Source organism: Talpa europaea (assembly GCF_964194135.1).
Source record: "Talpa europaea genome assembly, chromosome: 11".
Lineage (NCBI taxonomy): Eukaryota > Metazoa > Chordata > Mammalia > Eulipotyphla > Talpidae > Talpa > Talpa europaea.
Genome location: NC_140078.1, coordinates 80,208,104 through 80,221,594, shown reverse-complemented (window position 1 = coordinate 80,221,594; position 13,491 = coordinate 80,208,104).

Below are 13,491 nucleotides of genomic sequence, written 5' to 3'. Positions count from 1 at the left end.
GGATAGCATTTGTCTTCACAGTACATTATATTTTCCATGACAGAAGGACATGTGCTAGACTTTCCTTCACATATTCTGGACAAGAATGTAGTTATGCTAGTACTGGTGAAGTAATGAAGAAATAACCATTTAATTTTCTTACCAGTAAGTTGTATGATATTTTGTGAATATTGAGTGAGGTTCTCTAACAACCTGTGTTTGCCCAAGGATTTTTAAGTTTCTCTCTTATAAAAATAGATAAATTATAATGAATGGAATTTCCAGTGGACTGGATAATATCATGAGAACAAAAATTATGTACATGCTAAACCTCACATCCACAGTTTCCTCTTAGGCATGATAAAATGCAACCTTCAACTGAGGAATTAGAGAACCCTTTCATCAGGAATTATCCATTTTAATTATAGGCCTTTAGTTCCTTTAGTTATCCTCTGAATGACTCCTGGAAATTCAATTATTATTTTATTTATTCCTCTATAAAAGAGAGTGAAAGGGGATGTTAATATTCCTTTTAGTAGGGTTAAAAAGAGTTAAGAGAACTATCAGAGGCTAAATGAAACTTCTGAAATAGTAAGTAATTGAGATATAATTTTTGACTTATTCATGTTCATTTAAATGGCTAAAATGTAAAAATTTCTGTCCACTTTCAAGTATGGCTCATTGTTTTCAGGTCTCAGTAGCTTTATGATTTATTATTTTTCCAGGTCCTAATCCACATCATATCCCTGAGTTACTTCTGAGCAAATGTCTTTTCTGTTCTGTGCTTCAATAAATCCCACCACAGAATTGGGTTTACAATAGAAACTGCTCGAAAGAAGAAATGAGTTCAAAACTTGAATTAAGTTTCCTCAGGTTAAAACAAGTTTTTTCTCCCCCTCCCTAAAGAACCTTGTTGAGCATGTGCCTACACTTAAGGCAAGTAAGCTTGGACTTGAAAATAATTGACCATGCTGTAACATGAGGAACTGCCCAGGCCCCTGAGGGAAATCAATCAAGGGCTTTTGTGAGGCTGTGATATGCTTACTTCTCCTGTGGGGAATGGAAGATATTTCCTGAATCATGGTGGGAAATCAATTTTTTTGTTCGTTCCTTTCAGTGCCTGTCTTTAGGAATAGAAGCATCACTTCTTGACCCTCCCTAGGCAGAATTGATCGCCTCTTCTTCTGCATCTACCCAGAACTTTGTACATTCCTTGTTTCTGCTTTCTTGAGACACAAAGCAGTGCAGGAGAAAGAGTGTGGGCCATGGGGACAGAGAGATAAGACTTCAAGTCCTGTGTCTGTTGCTAATTAGTGATAATACAAGACAAGTTGTTTTCTAGGCTTCATCAGTAGATTGGGACTAGTAACGACCTTCTAGAATTATTATACGTTGCTGAATGTAGCCCCCCAGGACTCCCCCTCCATGAAGTATGTGGCAACAAAACATACACAGTCAATTACAGGTAAAATTTTTTCCAAAGAATGAAAGAAATAGTTGGGTACAACTCTCTATGTAGCCTAGAAGATATAAACAAAAGCTGATTTCCTTTTTTTTCTCCTACCTCCATCAAACACATGGACTGTCACAGTGTCACACAATGCTATTTGAGAAGTATAAGAGAAAAACAGAAAGAAGATGGTAAAAATGCCCATGATTTGTGAAGCCTCTCATAGTATTTCCACTCCATAATCAAGGCAAAGGAAAAACTCAGTTTTGGGGACACATCCTGAAAAACCTTGCTCATCTGCTCCAGGTAAAAAGTAGATAGAGTCTGAAGGTTGTAGGGAAGTCAGTTATCATCACCATCATCACTTTGAAAGTGTCAACTAGTGCAGTTATTTGGAAAGAAAAATCTATGTAAGTGTGAATGGGGAACATTATATTATTGTTATTTGTAGATGATGTGATTGTATGCTATTAGAATATGTGAGACTTTTCTGAAAAACTATTAGGAATAAAAAAAGAGAATTCAGAAAATTCCCTGGTTGCAAAATTTATATCAAATCATTGCTTTTCCTATATACCAGCTATAAAAAGAAAATTTAATGAAGAAAGTATCCCATTTAAAGCATCAAGAAAAACAGATTAAAAAAAAACTAGGAACAAGATCTATTCAGGGTTTATGTAAAAGAAAAAAATTACAACTCTTATGAGGGTTGTAAAAGAAGACTTAGAAAACCAGTCATAATTTATTCGTAGATAGAAAGTCTCAGTGCCACAAAGATATTATCTTCCAATATTAATCTATGAAGCCTATTCCATCCAAATTAGAATACCAATGAGATGTTTCGGGGAAAAATTTACAAAACGATATTTTTGAGAAATGCACATACGAAATTGCTATGGTGATTCTGAAAAATAAGAACAAATATAGACTCAATGGAACAAAGCCAGAAACTAGAAAAATTTATTCAGATATATATATAATATTCATGTTATATATAAATAGATGTATAATAAAGATAATTTTATTCAGTAGAAAAGATAGTTAATTAAAAATTAAGATAAAAGTTAACTATATGACATATAATATATACAACAGGCTTGAAAATTAATAAACAAATATTCTACTCTTAAGTTGAGTAACTATTTTACAGAAAATAAGCTGAACTACCAATAAACATAAAAGCGCTGAGTCTCACTTATGTTAAATGAATGAATGCCTAATTGGAAAAAGGAAATATAATTGACCATACCCATTCTAATAAAGGACTTGGATGTGAGGACTCTCATTTGATTGAAGTCCAAACTATGCCATTTTGGAGAATGACTTGGCAATATCTAAACAGATGCAAATGGACGCAACCCTTCACCCAACAACTCCATTTACCAGATAGTTGCCGTAGAGACTTCCTTTCAAAACTGCACTGTGATACGGAATACAACTTTTAGGGGAAGAAAAAGCCAACATAAATATAAGCTATAGTATGTATACTATATACTATATTATATAGTATATATGCTATAATGCTTAAAAAATTGTCATGTTGGTAACTATCATTACTAAAAGATTTTCAAAATATATTAGTAAACGATAAAAGTAAGATACAAAATAGTTGCAGCGATTGTTTAGGTAAACTACGTATCATCTGTTACTTGCATGTTTATTGGAAGAAGACTGAAGAAAATGCTGGTATTCTTTGTTCATGCTTCTAAATTTATTCAGTATTAGAAGTGAGTAACTTTTTTCATTTTTAAATTGTATTTTTTTTGTTGTTTTCAATGCTGTATATGCTAAAAACACAGGGAGGTGGGGGTCATACCTCTTCACAATTGTGTTACTACATTAAACCCACCACCAAAATATCCATGATACAGAAATGAATAACTTTTGAAATATAAATTTTATTTTTATGGTTGTTTTAGGTTCATAGTAAAATTAAGTAGAAAGTATAGAGTTGTCTCATGAACTCCCTTGCCCCAAGTACACACAGCTTCTTCACCATCATCATCTTATATAGGAGTAATACAGCTGTTACAATCAACGGACAAGCACTGATGTGTCATCATCAACCAAAGACCACCATTTACATTAGGAGTCACTTTTCATTCTGTGGGTTTTAAACAAATGTATAGTAACATATATCCACAATTACAGGATCATAGAGAATAGTTTCAGTGCCATAAAAATTCCCTATGTTCCTAGTATTTATCCTTTATTTACCACTCAACTCCTGGTCATCACAGATCTTTTTACTGTCTTTATAGTTTTGCTATTTTCTGAATGTCATATGATTGAATCATCCAATACATATTATTGTGGAATTGATTTCTTTCTGTTTCCCATCTTATGCTTATTTTAATAATATCAGGTAGTTAATTTTCTTATTGTTGAGTCATAATAGCTCTTTGAATACTTCAAATGATAGTCCTTTATCAGTATGTATTTTGTAAATATTTATCTTTCTCATTCTTTTGACAGTGTCTTTCACAGAGTAGAAGTTTCAATATTACAGAAGTTCAACTTACTCTTTCATGACTCGTTTTTTTGTTTTATCTAAAAAGTCATCAACAATCTCAAGACCATCTAGATTTTTCCTACCTGATATTTTAGGAGTTTCATAATTTTGCAGTTTAAATTTAGATTTATGATTCATTTGGAGTTATTTTTTATTAAAACTGTAAGCTTGTGTTCAGAGTTGTTTATTTTTTCCTTATAGATGTCTAGTTTTTCTAGCGAGGTCCATTTGTTGAAATAGCTATCTTGTCTCCATTGACTTGACTTTGTTTTTGTCAAAGATCAGCTCATCATATGTCTATATGTCTAATTTGGACTTTCCATTTGTTTTCTTTATCAATTTGTCTGTTCTTTTATCATTACCACTGTCTTTATTGCTATAGCTTTAGAGTGTGTTTTGCAGCTGTGTAGTGTCAATTCTCTGACTTTGTTTTTCTCGTTTCAAATACACTTTGGCTACCATGATGAAATGCCGCAAACTGGGTGACTTAGACAACAGAAAGGTATTCTCTCACAATTCTGAGGTTTCAAATCCAAGATCAAGATGCCAGAAGGATTGGTTTTCTCTGAGACCTGTCTCCTTGGCTTGCGAATACTTGCTCTTTTACTACCTCTTCACATGATCTTTGAGCATGCACATCCTGATGTCTCACTATGTCCTAGTCTCTATTTTATTTTATTTTTATTTTTTGGTATTTAATTAATATTAATTTCTTATTTTTTATTTATATATTTTTTACATCATTGTTCATTTTTCAACAACATTTTCTTCCCCCCAACCCCTCAGGTGTAGTCCCCATAGAATTTCCTTCACTAATGCACCTGTGCACCATCACCTCAGTCCCCTGTGCTCCTCCCTTCCACCCTCTGATCCCTCTCCCTCTCCTCCCCTGCACCTAGTCTCTGTTTATAAGGACATCAGTCACATTGGATTAGGGCCAATTTTGAGGACTCATTTTAACTTAATTATCTCTCTAACAACCCTATTTTCCAATATGGTAACATTGGGGATTAGGATTTCAAGGCATGAATTTTAAGGGAGTATAACTGAGTTTACTGCAGCTGTTTAGAATCCTTCCCACCCTACCACATAAACTTTAGAATCAGTATGTAGGTGGGCCTCCCCAGTGGCGCAGCGGTTGAGCGCTGGGTTGCGAAGCTGCCCGCGGCCTCTGCCGCGCCGGTTCCATCCCCTGCTGCTCCCCGGCCACCGGAGGAGAATCCCACATGGCGCGCAGACCTCTCCTGCCACCCGCTGCTCCCCTCAGCAGTGTACTTCGGTCCTTCTGCCTGCTCTGCTCCCCGCTCTGGCTCTGGTGAATTCTCTCACCCTCCCGCGCTTCTGACTGTACCCAATGCATGTACAAACAAACAAATAAATAAATAAATACATAAATAAAAATACATGCCTCTTTAAAAAAAAAAAAAAAAAAAAGAATCAGTATGTAGGTATCTGCAACGTAACTTACTGGACTTTTCAGAATTGTGACTATATAAAATGTATAGATCACCTTAAGGACTAATATCATGACAATGTTGTCTCCTTGTATACATCATACACAGAGTATATTTCCCCTTATTTTGTTTTTTTTTTTCAATCAGAGAATTTTATAGTGTTCCTCATATAGATTTTATATAATTTTTTTGGATTAATAGCTAAATATCTATTTTTTGGTGCTAATGTGAAATGTTTTTAATTTCAAATTCAATTGTACAGTGCTCATAAAAAGAAACATAATAACATTTGAATATTAGACTTGTATTATCTAAATTTTATTCTCTCCTAATCCATACATTGAAACCCTAATTTCCAGAATGTATCATTTTGGAAGATAAGGCCTTAGAAGGAATGGTTTAGTTAAAATGAGGCTGTTAGTTTGGGTCAACTCCAATCTGACTGGTGTCTTTAGAAGAAGGAACTGGGATGTAATGAGAGATATTAGGCATGTGTGTGCACACAAGGACAGTGTGAGGATGCGGAGAGAAGGTGGCTGTATGCAAGCCAAGGAGAGAGGCTTCTGATGAAAACAATCTCCCTCCACCTTGACCTTGAACATCTAGGCTTCAGGATTGTAGAAAGTAAGTTTCTATTGCTTGAGTCACCTGGTCTGTGATATTTTGTTATTTACCTCTGTAAAGTTCCCATCTCTGAATACAGTCTTGAAACAAATTCTAAATCTTCAAGTAGAAAACTAATACATCTGTGATCCACCAACCTTGCTATAATTTCTTAATCATTCCAAGGGTGGTTGGTTTTTTTTTGTTTGTTTGTTTGTTTGTTTTTTGATTTTATTTTTGTTCAATTCCTTGGATTTTAAACTTTTGTTTTAAATACTTTCTGATTGACAAAATTAAATGTCTGTGTTTTATAATGTATATATATTTTAAAATAAATAATAATAGATATCATTCTTCCTCCCTGAATTGTGGCATTTCCTCCATATAAATATGCACAAGTAGAGAGTAGAAAGGAGTTAGATGCTAGCACAGTTCATGACATAGCACTTAGTACATGCTCACTATGTATTTAATGAATTAGAATTCAAGTAGAACATTTGCTCTATGTTTTCCAGGAAGCTTTGGGAAAACATTCTTATGGAGGTGAGAAAGATTTGCTGAAATATGCAGGAAACATAACAAGAGAAAATGAGAGTTACTGTATGAGGGTCCATCTTTGGCCAATTGATCCTGCAGAGGAAAACTCCCATGAGTTCTGTTCCACAGATGAAAGGACTAGGTTTGATAGAGCATAGAAAATGGAACTTGCATTTTACGACCTTTTCAAGATTGCTGTTTTAATCCTGTTTCTCCAGCCTTACGATATGTTCTTAGCCAAGAAGAAATGAGGTGAAGAGTGTTTGTGTTTGCAAGGTTTCTTCTGTGTTTAAAGATTAATAGTGAACACAGAAGATAATGGCAGTGAAAATATGCATTTTGTTTTCTTCTTATTTGAGTAACTTGTTTCTATTACAAATAAATTGTCTGTATCCTTATGCTTAAAAGGTCAATAGTTAATTGGAAATAACCTGGGGTTTAACACATAGTTGGTGCTCAAAATGATGAGTTAATGCCTGAATAGATCACCTAATGCAGGATCAATGCACATTCAGTTTGGACTTGCTTTTTGAAAAGCTTTATTCTTTTAAAGCTATCCCTCTGGCTTTATTGCCTCTAGGACTGAACAAAGAAACCTGTTTTTATAGGCTGATGTAGCTGACATCTCATAGTTTGTCACAGATGACTAAAATAAATGTGTGCCTTAATAAAAAGAGAAATTATTTATATGACTAAAAATAATCTAGAAGCTACAAAATTATTTCCTGGTGAAGAAAGACCTTATGAATTATTATCAATTTGAAGTGTCTTTATCACCCCTTCCCTGCTGTTGGAGAGAGCAAGAAATAAAAAATAATACATAGCAGATTTAATGGTATTCTTTATCTACTAGACTGACAAATGGTGTTTTGTGAAATATAATTCCCTGGATTTTGAAGTTAAAGCAATTAAAAGGGAACTGTGATTGGAATTTTTGGGGTGAAGCAAACAGTAGTCTTGGAAAGGCAACACATTCCTGCTAAGATCTGAAAATAATACCATTTACTCACTTGGCATCAGACATCTAGTGCTATGTCTTCTGTGAAAATGACCAAATTCAACTTAACTCCTGGAGACTTTCAAACCTTTCTCTACCACCCATCCTCTTGTCCATCAATGCAAAGTAAGTGTTTGAAATCTTATTATCAGTGACAATGAGTGTCTATGAGGCACAAGTATCTGTGCTAAATATTTTAAGGATACAAATAAAAGTAAGATAAGATCAGATCCTTTGCCCCAAGAAACTTAACAATGTATTGGTAGTAAATTCATCTCATTTCTTTTAAGAGTAGGTGCAAAGGGAAGAGCCTGCTTCTTGGGGATTTGTGAGTTTCTCTGGTAGGATGCAGTGAGAAAATATTAAATTTCTAATGATATTTAGTTCTATCTAATTTTCACAATTTCCATTTTGTGTTTTTATGATGTATGTGTTATATTAATATATTGGAAGATGTTAAAAAATTTGGGTATGCCCATATTTGGGGGGTTGTTTATGATAAAAGCATAAGCTAAAATCATTTTGGAAATTACAAAATATGACTGATACTGTATCTTAGGTAACATCCTAGTTTAAAAATAAATCATCAGTGTTCAGCAGCGGGCATGTGGCTTTGTAGCAATTGGAGAAAGAAGTTGTTGAGGTTGTTTGTAGAACAATCAGATAAAACATTAAAAAATCTGGTACTAATATGGTACTTATTATCAAAATTCCAACTGGTAATAGCAGAATTACATGCACAACAAAACAGAGGCATTATCTGTCTTGGCATTTAGCCTGACAATTGGAATTCCACTGCCTCCTCTCATTTACTTGGCTCTTGTTGTTATTGTTTTTTTTTTTCTTTTTCAAAGTTGTAGGAAGCAACTGGTGGGTAAATAATGTTTTCCATAGGGATTTTGTGACCTTTATGCCAATAACCTGATTCTGAATATTTGATGATATATGTTTTATAAAGAGGTTGGATATTTTAGATGCAGATGGAAATGTTCTACTGCTTGTCTATGAAATTTCATCAAAGAAGTGCTATTAGTGATACTTTCTTTTTTTTTTTTGGCTAGAGGATACCATAGAACATTTACAAAACTGTTATAAGCAATGTAAAGGGAATAAAAACGCCAAAAATCACCTTGATTTAATTTAAAATACTTTATAAAAGATGCAGTTTTCTATTTCTATTGTAGCTTGATTCTTGCACCTCTTATTTATTCTCTTTAGTATTAGTGTCCTCTTCTATAATAGATAAAATCTGAGCAGAACTCATAAGTTTCCCTTTGTTCTAACATGCTGTGGTTTTATGACATGTTTACATATTTGTATTATACATAAGGAATATTTTTCTTGGTTGTGTTTCCACTTCTATCTACTAAAATATCTCTATATCAAGCTTTTAGGCTCTTTTAGTATTTGTAGAGAAATACCATCCTCTCTAAACTACAGAAATAATATTGGCTACAAATATTTTTATTTCTTTACTATTTATTAACAACTCAATTCTCTCTTAATAATAATTTTTATTTTCTTTGAACACTTATTATTTATCAAAATTGTTCAGTAATTTATGTGGGACAGGAACTCATGTTGACTGTGAGTATGCGGTTTCACTGGAAATATGTATATCCTTAAATCTGGAAAATGTGAGACTATTATCTGAAAAACCATAATCTTAGATAGGAAATATCATGTATCAAATGTTTTGGTAGCAATTTAACTGGGTAAACAGATCTAATTAATATTTTCATATAATACTGCAACCAAATTAAATTTTGGCTCCTCCTGAGTCTTATTAGGTCAGGTCATGACATTTTTTTAGTGATAAAGTATAGTATTGAGGGACATTGGGTTATCTGAATCTGTTGTGAAGTATGTTGTAATGGATTGATCAAAAATTCTTCACAATAGAATAAAACAGACTTTTAGTTATCTCTATAAATTATTGCTTTTAAATGCATCTTCTTATGCGTTCTTGAGTAGAAGAGAAAAGATTGAAATTATAACCATGGCTGGGATTTGCAAATGAACTGTAGAGTACCTATTAGACAATATTGATTGGGTCTTTGAGCATCTGTCTAAATGTGGCTTCCATGTGTACAGGTAGTGAGGGTGGAGAATAGAGAATTAATTTCCCATACAGCATCATAAGAAATTATCAAGCTCAGGTTTGTTTCAATGCGATTCCCTGCTTAGGAAGAAACCAATCACTGCTGCTGTTCTTCCCCTTTACAAGTTATTCTTCACATAGCAGTTAGGGTGATCTTTAAATAGTGTAAAGCAATTAAGCTTCTTTCCTGCTGAAGACCATCCAAGACTGCTCATCATTATCTGGTTTAAAATCAAACCATCCAACTGCTCATCATTATGGGTTTAAAATCATAATCATATTCCTTATCATGGTCTATGGCTCACTATGGTTGTGACTCTTGATTTCATCTTAGGCGTTATTTTGACCAGGATTTGTTCACCCCAAATTCTCTAGCCTCAAATACATTTGACAGCTGTTGTCAGTGTCCCACCCATAATCCCTGACACTGAATATTTCTATATACTTCGGCTAGACATTGAACCACCAGCATATGCATTTCTTTGCCTGAAGACTTTCTCTGTCCACTTGATGCTGTTAAGGCCAGTTTGATAAAAAGTATCACCGAAGCGCTATGGGGAAATTAGAGGTAAATAATTTGAATAATTTGATTTCCCACATGAACACCCAAAAAGCCAGGTTTTATCATGCTCACATAGCAATTTTCAAATTCTAAATTTAGATTTTAGTAACAGGAAGCAAATGATAGCACAATATTGATTTTAGATACTTAGTGATTAAATATAATTGCAACTTATACTTTAATGTTCTTAAAAACTACTCTGTTACAAGTGTTATTTTCAAGTATCATTTTAATAGTAATTCTGAGTCATGGCACATTATTATTTCTACTGTTATATTTGTTTTCATTAATACACAGGAAATAAAGTTTAGAAAAAAATTAAGTGATTTGTTTACCAATAATATAGCTAAATAAAAAACTCAAGCTGCTGTTTGGTTTTACTTTGCTTTTTGAGTAATTTAAATTGAAAGAATCTTTTATTCTTTAAAAACATACCATGTGATGTGCTCTGAATATAGCAGAAATCAAAATTTTGAGTCAGCTCTATATTATAATGCAGTATCAATTATCAACTGTAGACATTTTTGTCTTCAAGTTTCAACAGAGTACTTCACTCATTTTCAGTTCTTGTCAGTTTTAGAAGCTTTCTTCCTTTCTCTTCTTTCTCCCTGTCTCTTTTTAATTTGAGAATTGTTTTAACTGATAATGAAATTTACAATGCAATTTTCTTATCACATGACAATAAAAGGCTGCTCTTTCTTTTAACACTAGGCAAAAATATCAGTTTCTCTTCTGTATGTTTTTATGTTACAATCATACTACAGACATCAAGGTACTTTGACTCTTAATTCAGTGCTCATTTCATTATAATAGGCTTTTTGTATTAGTTCAGTCAAAACTTCATTTGTCCTGTCAGTAAATATGTGTTGATAACCACTCTGAATCAATCCATACCTTCTGAAGCATATGCAGAGAAAAACTTCACTCTCTCTTTTTGCAAGTTTTCTTCACATTTTCTTTATATAGCCAGTACTTATCATTTCATTTTATTATGAATTGTATATGTTTTTCTCCTTAACAGAGAAGATTTGTGTCATTTATCTTTGTGGGCAGTGCCTAAACAAAGTGCTGCAGCAGGTGCTAGATGGATATTTTTTAAATTGAGATTTCATTTTCAATAACTACACAGCAATGATGATTAAGCTTAGAATGACTCATAATTTAGCATTATTTATCAAAGCCCAACACTATTCTCTTCAGAATACAACCTGACCAAGGCAGGGACATGGTATAACTTTAGAATTATCTTCAACAATAAATGTTAGCCTTGCTTTTTAATCCCCCCACAATTATTAATATTCTTAATGGTTAAATTTAAATTAATATTTAACCAGAAATAATTCACCTGTAATGATCATAGTTCATTAAGTTTGATTGTTTGGAAAGGTGACTACATAGAAATGGATCATTTTACATTTCTCAGGGACTCAGTCAGGCTGCTGAACCTCTCTTCCAAGAAGTGTCTTAAATTTAGAGTAAGAGAAGTTGAAGTGGAATTAAGTGACAGATATATGTTAATGAGTCAATATTATCAAATATATTTCAGATTTCCCAACTTGAAACTCACAGGAAGAAAATTGAGAAGAAAAAAGAAAGATGATAAGATAGAGGCACAAAGATGGAGGCACAAAAGTGGTAGGAAGAAGCCAGGACTGTAAAGTCATAAAGTTATAACTAAGAAGAGAAAGTGGAGAGCATGTGGTTCCCCCCCCACACACACACACACAACCATGCGTGCACGTGCACACACATTTTATTCCATTTTCAACTCTCATACCCCGGTGCTAAGCTCAGGGTCCATCAAACTGTACTATTCATTCCCAGAGATCAGGCTTAAATCTCTCTCCATAATGGCCAGTAGAATCAGCAGGAGACCGTTCTGAATTTCAGAATGAATGTAGTTCCCTCTAGAAAGGTAAGCTGGATGACAAGCTAAAGAGGTGGTGGATCACTGACAACAGGTCAGCTGGCCAGTGCAGGCTGTACCTGGATTGATGCTATCTGGGTCTTCTATTTGAGGAGTGAGACTAGAGCATAGTGCCCATTTGGGCATTTTTTTTTTTCCTTGTCTGACTCTATCTAACCTAGAGACAGGCTGGTGATTTGTTCAGGTATTATTCTTTTGCAGATGTGAAATCAAGTCTAGCTTCCTTTCTTCCACGTTTCCCCCTTTAAGTTCCTATCACTTCTACTTTTAAGTCCTTGACTTTATAATGAACAATGCAATAATCTTTTTCAGAGAAGGCAAAAAAAAATACAAATAAAATTACCCTTTGAAGGACTCAATATTCAGGATACAGAAAGTCTGGAGGAGGGAGATTGGTTAGAAGATTACTTAAGCATCTTCTCATTTTTTCAGTTTAACATAAAAAGTAAATTATTCCCCATTATTCCTCACTTATAGAATGTAGTTGCTTCGAAGAGAATATTTGACCAGTGAAAAACAAGACTTTCAAAAACTTAGGACATATGGAGGAAAATGCATAAAAATGTAAGCACACAAATTAATTTATTATCTCAAAAACCCATGTATCGTGACCCATATCAAGACAGAGCATTTTCTGTACTCCTGATGTCATTCTAGTTCCCTTGATACTCATACTTTTATTATGCATATTACCTCTTTCTAAATTGATAAATGTCCCCAGAAGATCAGATTTCACAATCTGAACTCTTCACTCGTATGTGAAAGGGCTTATATGCTTTTAAGCAAATGATTTGGGCCTAAGTTTTCAGTTGTCTGCAATGGGGAAGTCAGTACAAAATATCTGTCTTGCTTTCTGTTATTTAAATGGAACCCACACAAGCCTCTTCCTTGTATTTATTCTTTTTATGTCTCCCAGTAATCCTTCCTCTCAAACATGATCAAGGTGCCTCTCTGACACCTGTTCTGAGAGTATCAATAACAGACATTTTAATCTATGACAGAGCTTTCTGTTACCTGGTAGGGATATTATTGATGTCCAAAGAGATGTGGTAAAATGTCTGTTTTTAGAGGAACTCATATTTTATCATTACTATGGACCTACTGACACTATAAAAATCAATCAGAATTTGAAGAGTGAGATTAAAGTTGCTGAAAACATTTAAATGGTATTTTCCTTCCAGTCCTGACCCCAGCTCTATAGAAAAGTCACATTGTACAGTTAGGTGGATGTCTTTAGAGTTTTCGTACTCCAATTCCTATGTGTTATAGAAACCCAGAGACTGTTAGGATAGGATGAAATATACAAAGATTTGGGTCACATGGTGTGGATAAGGCTATAATGAGAGAGATACAAAGCAGTGCTTCTTAT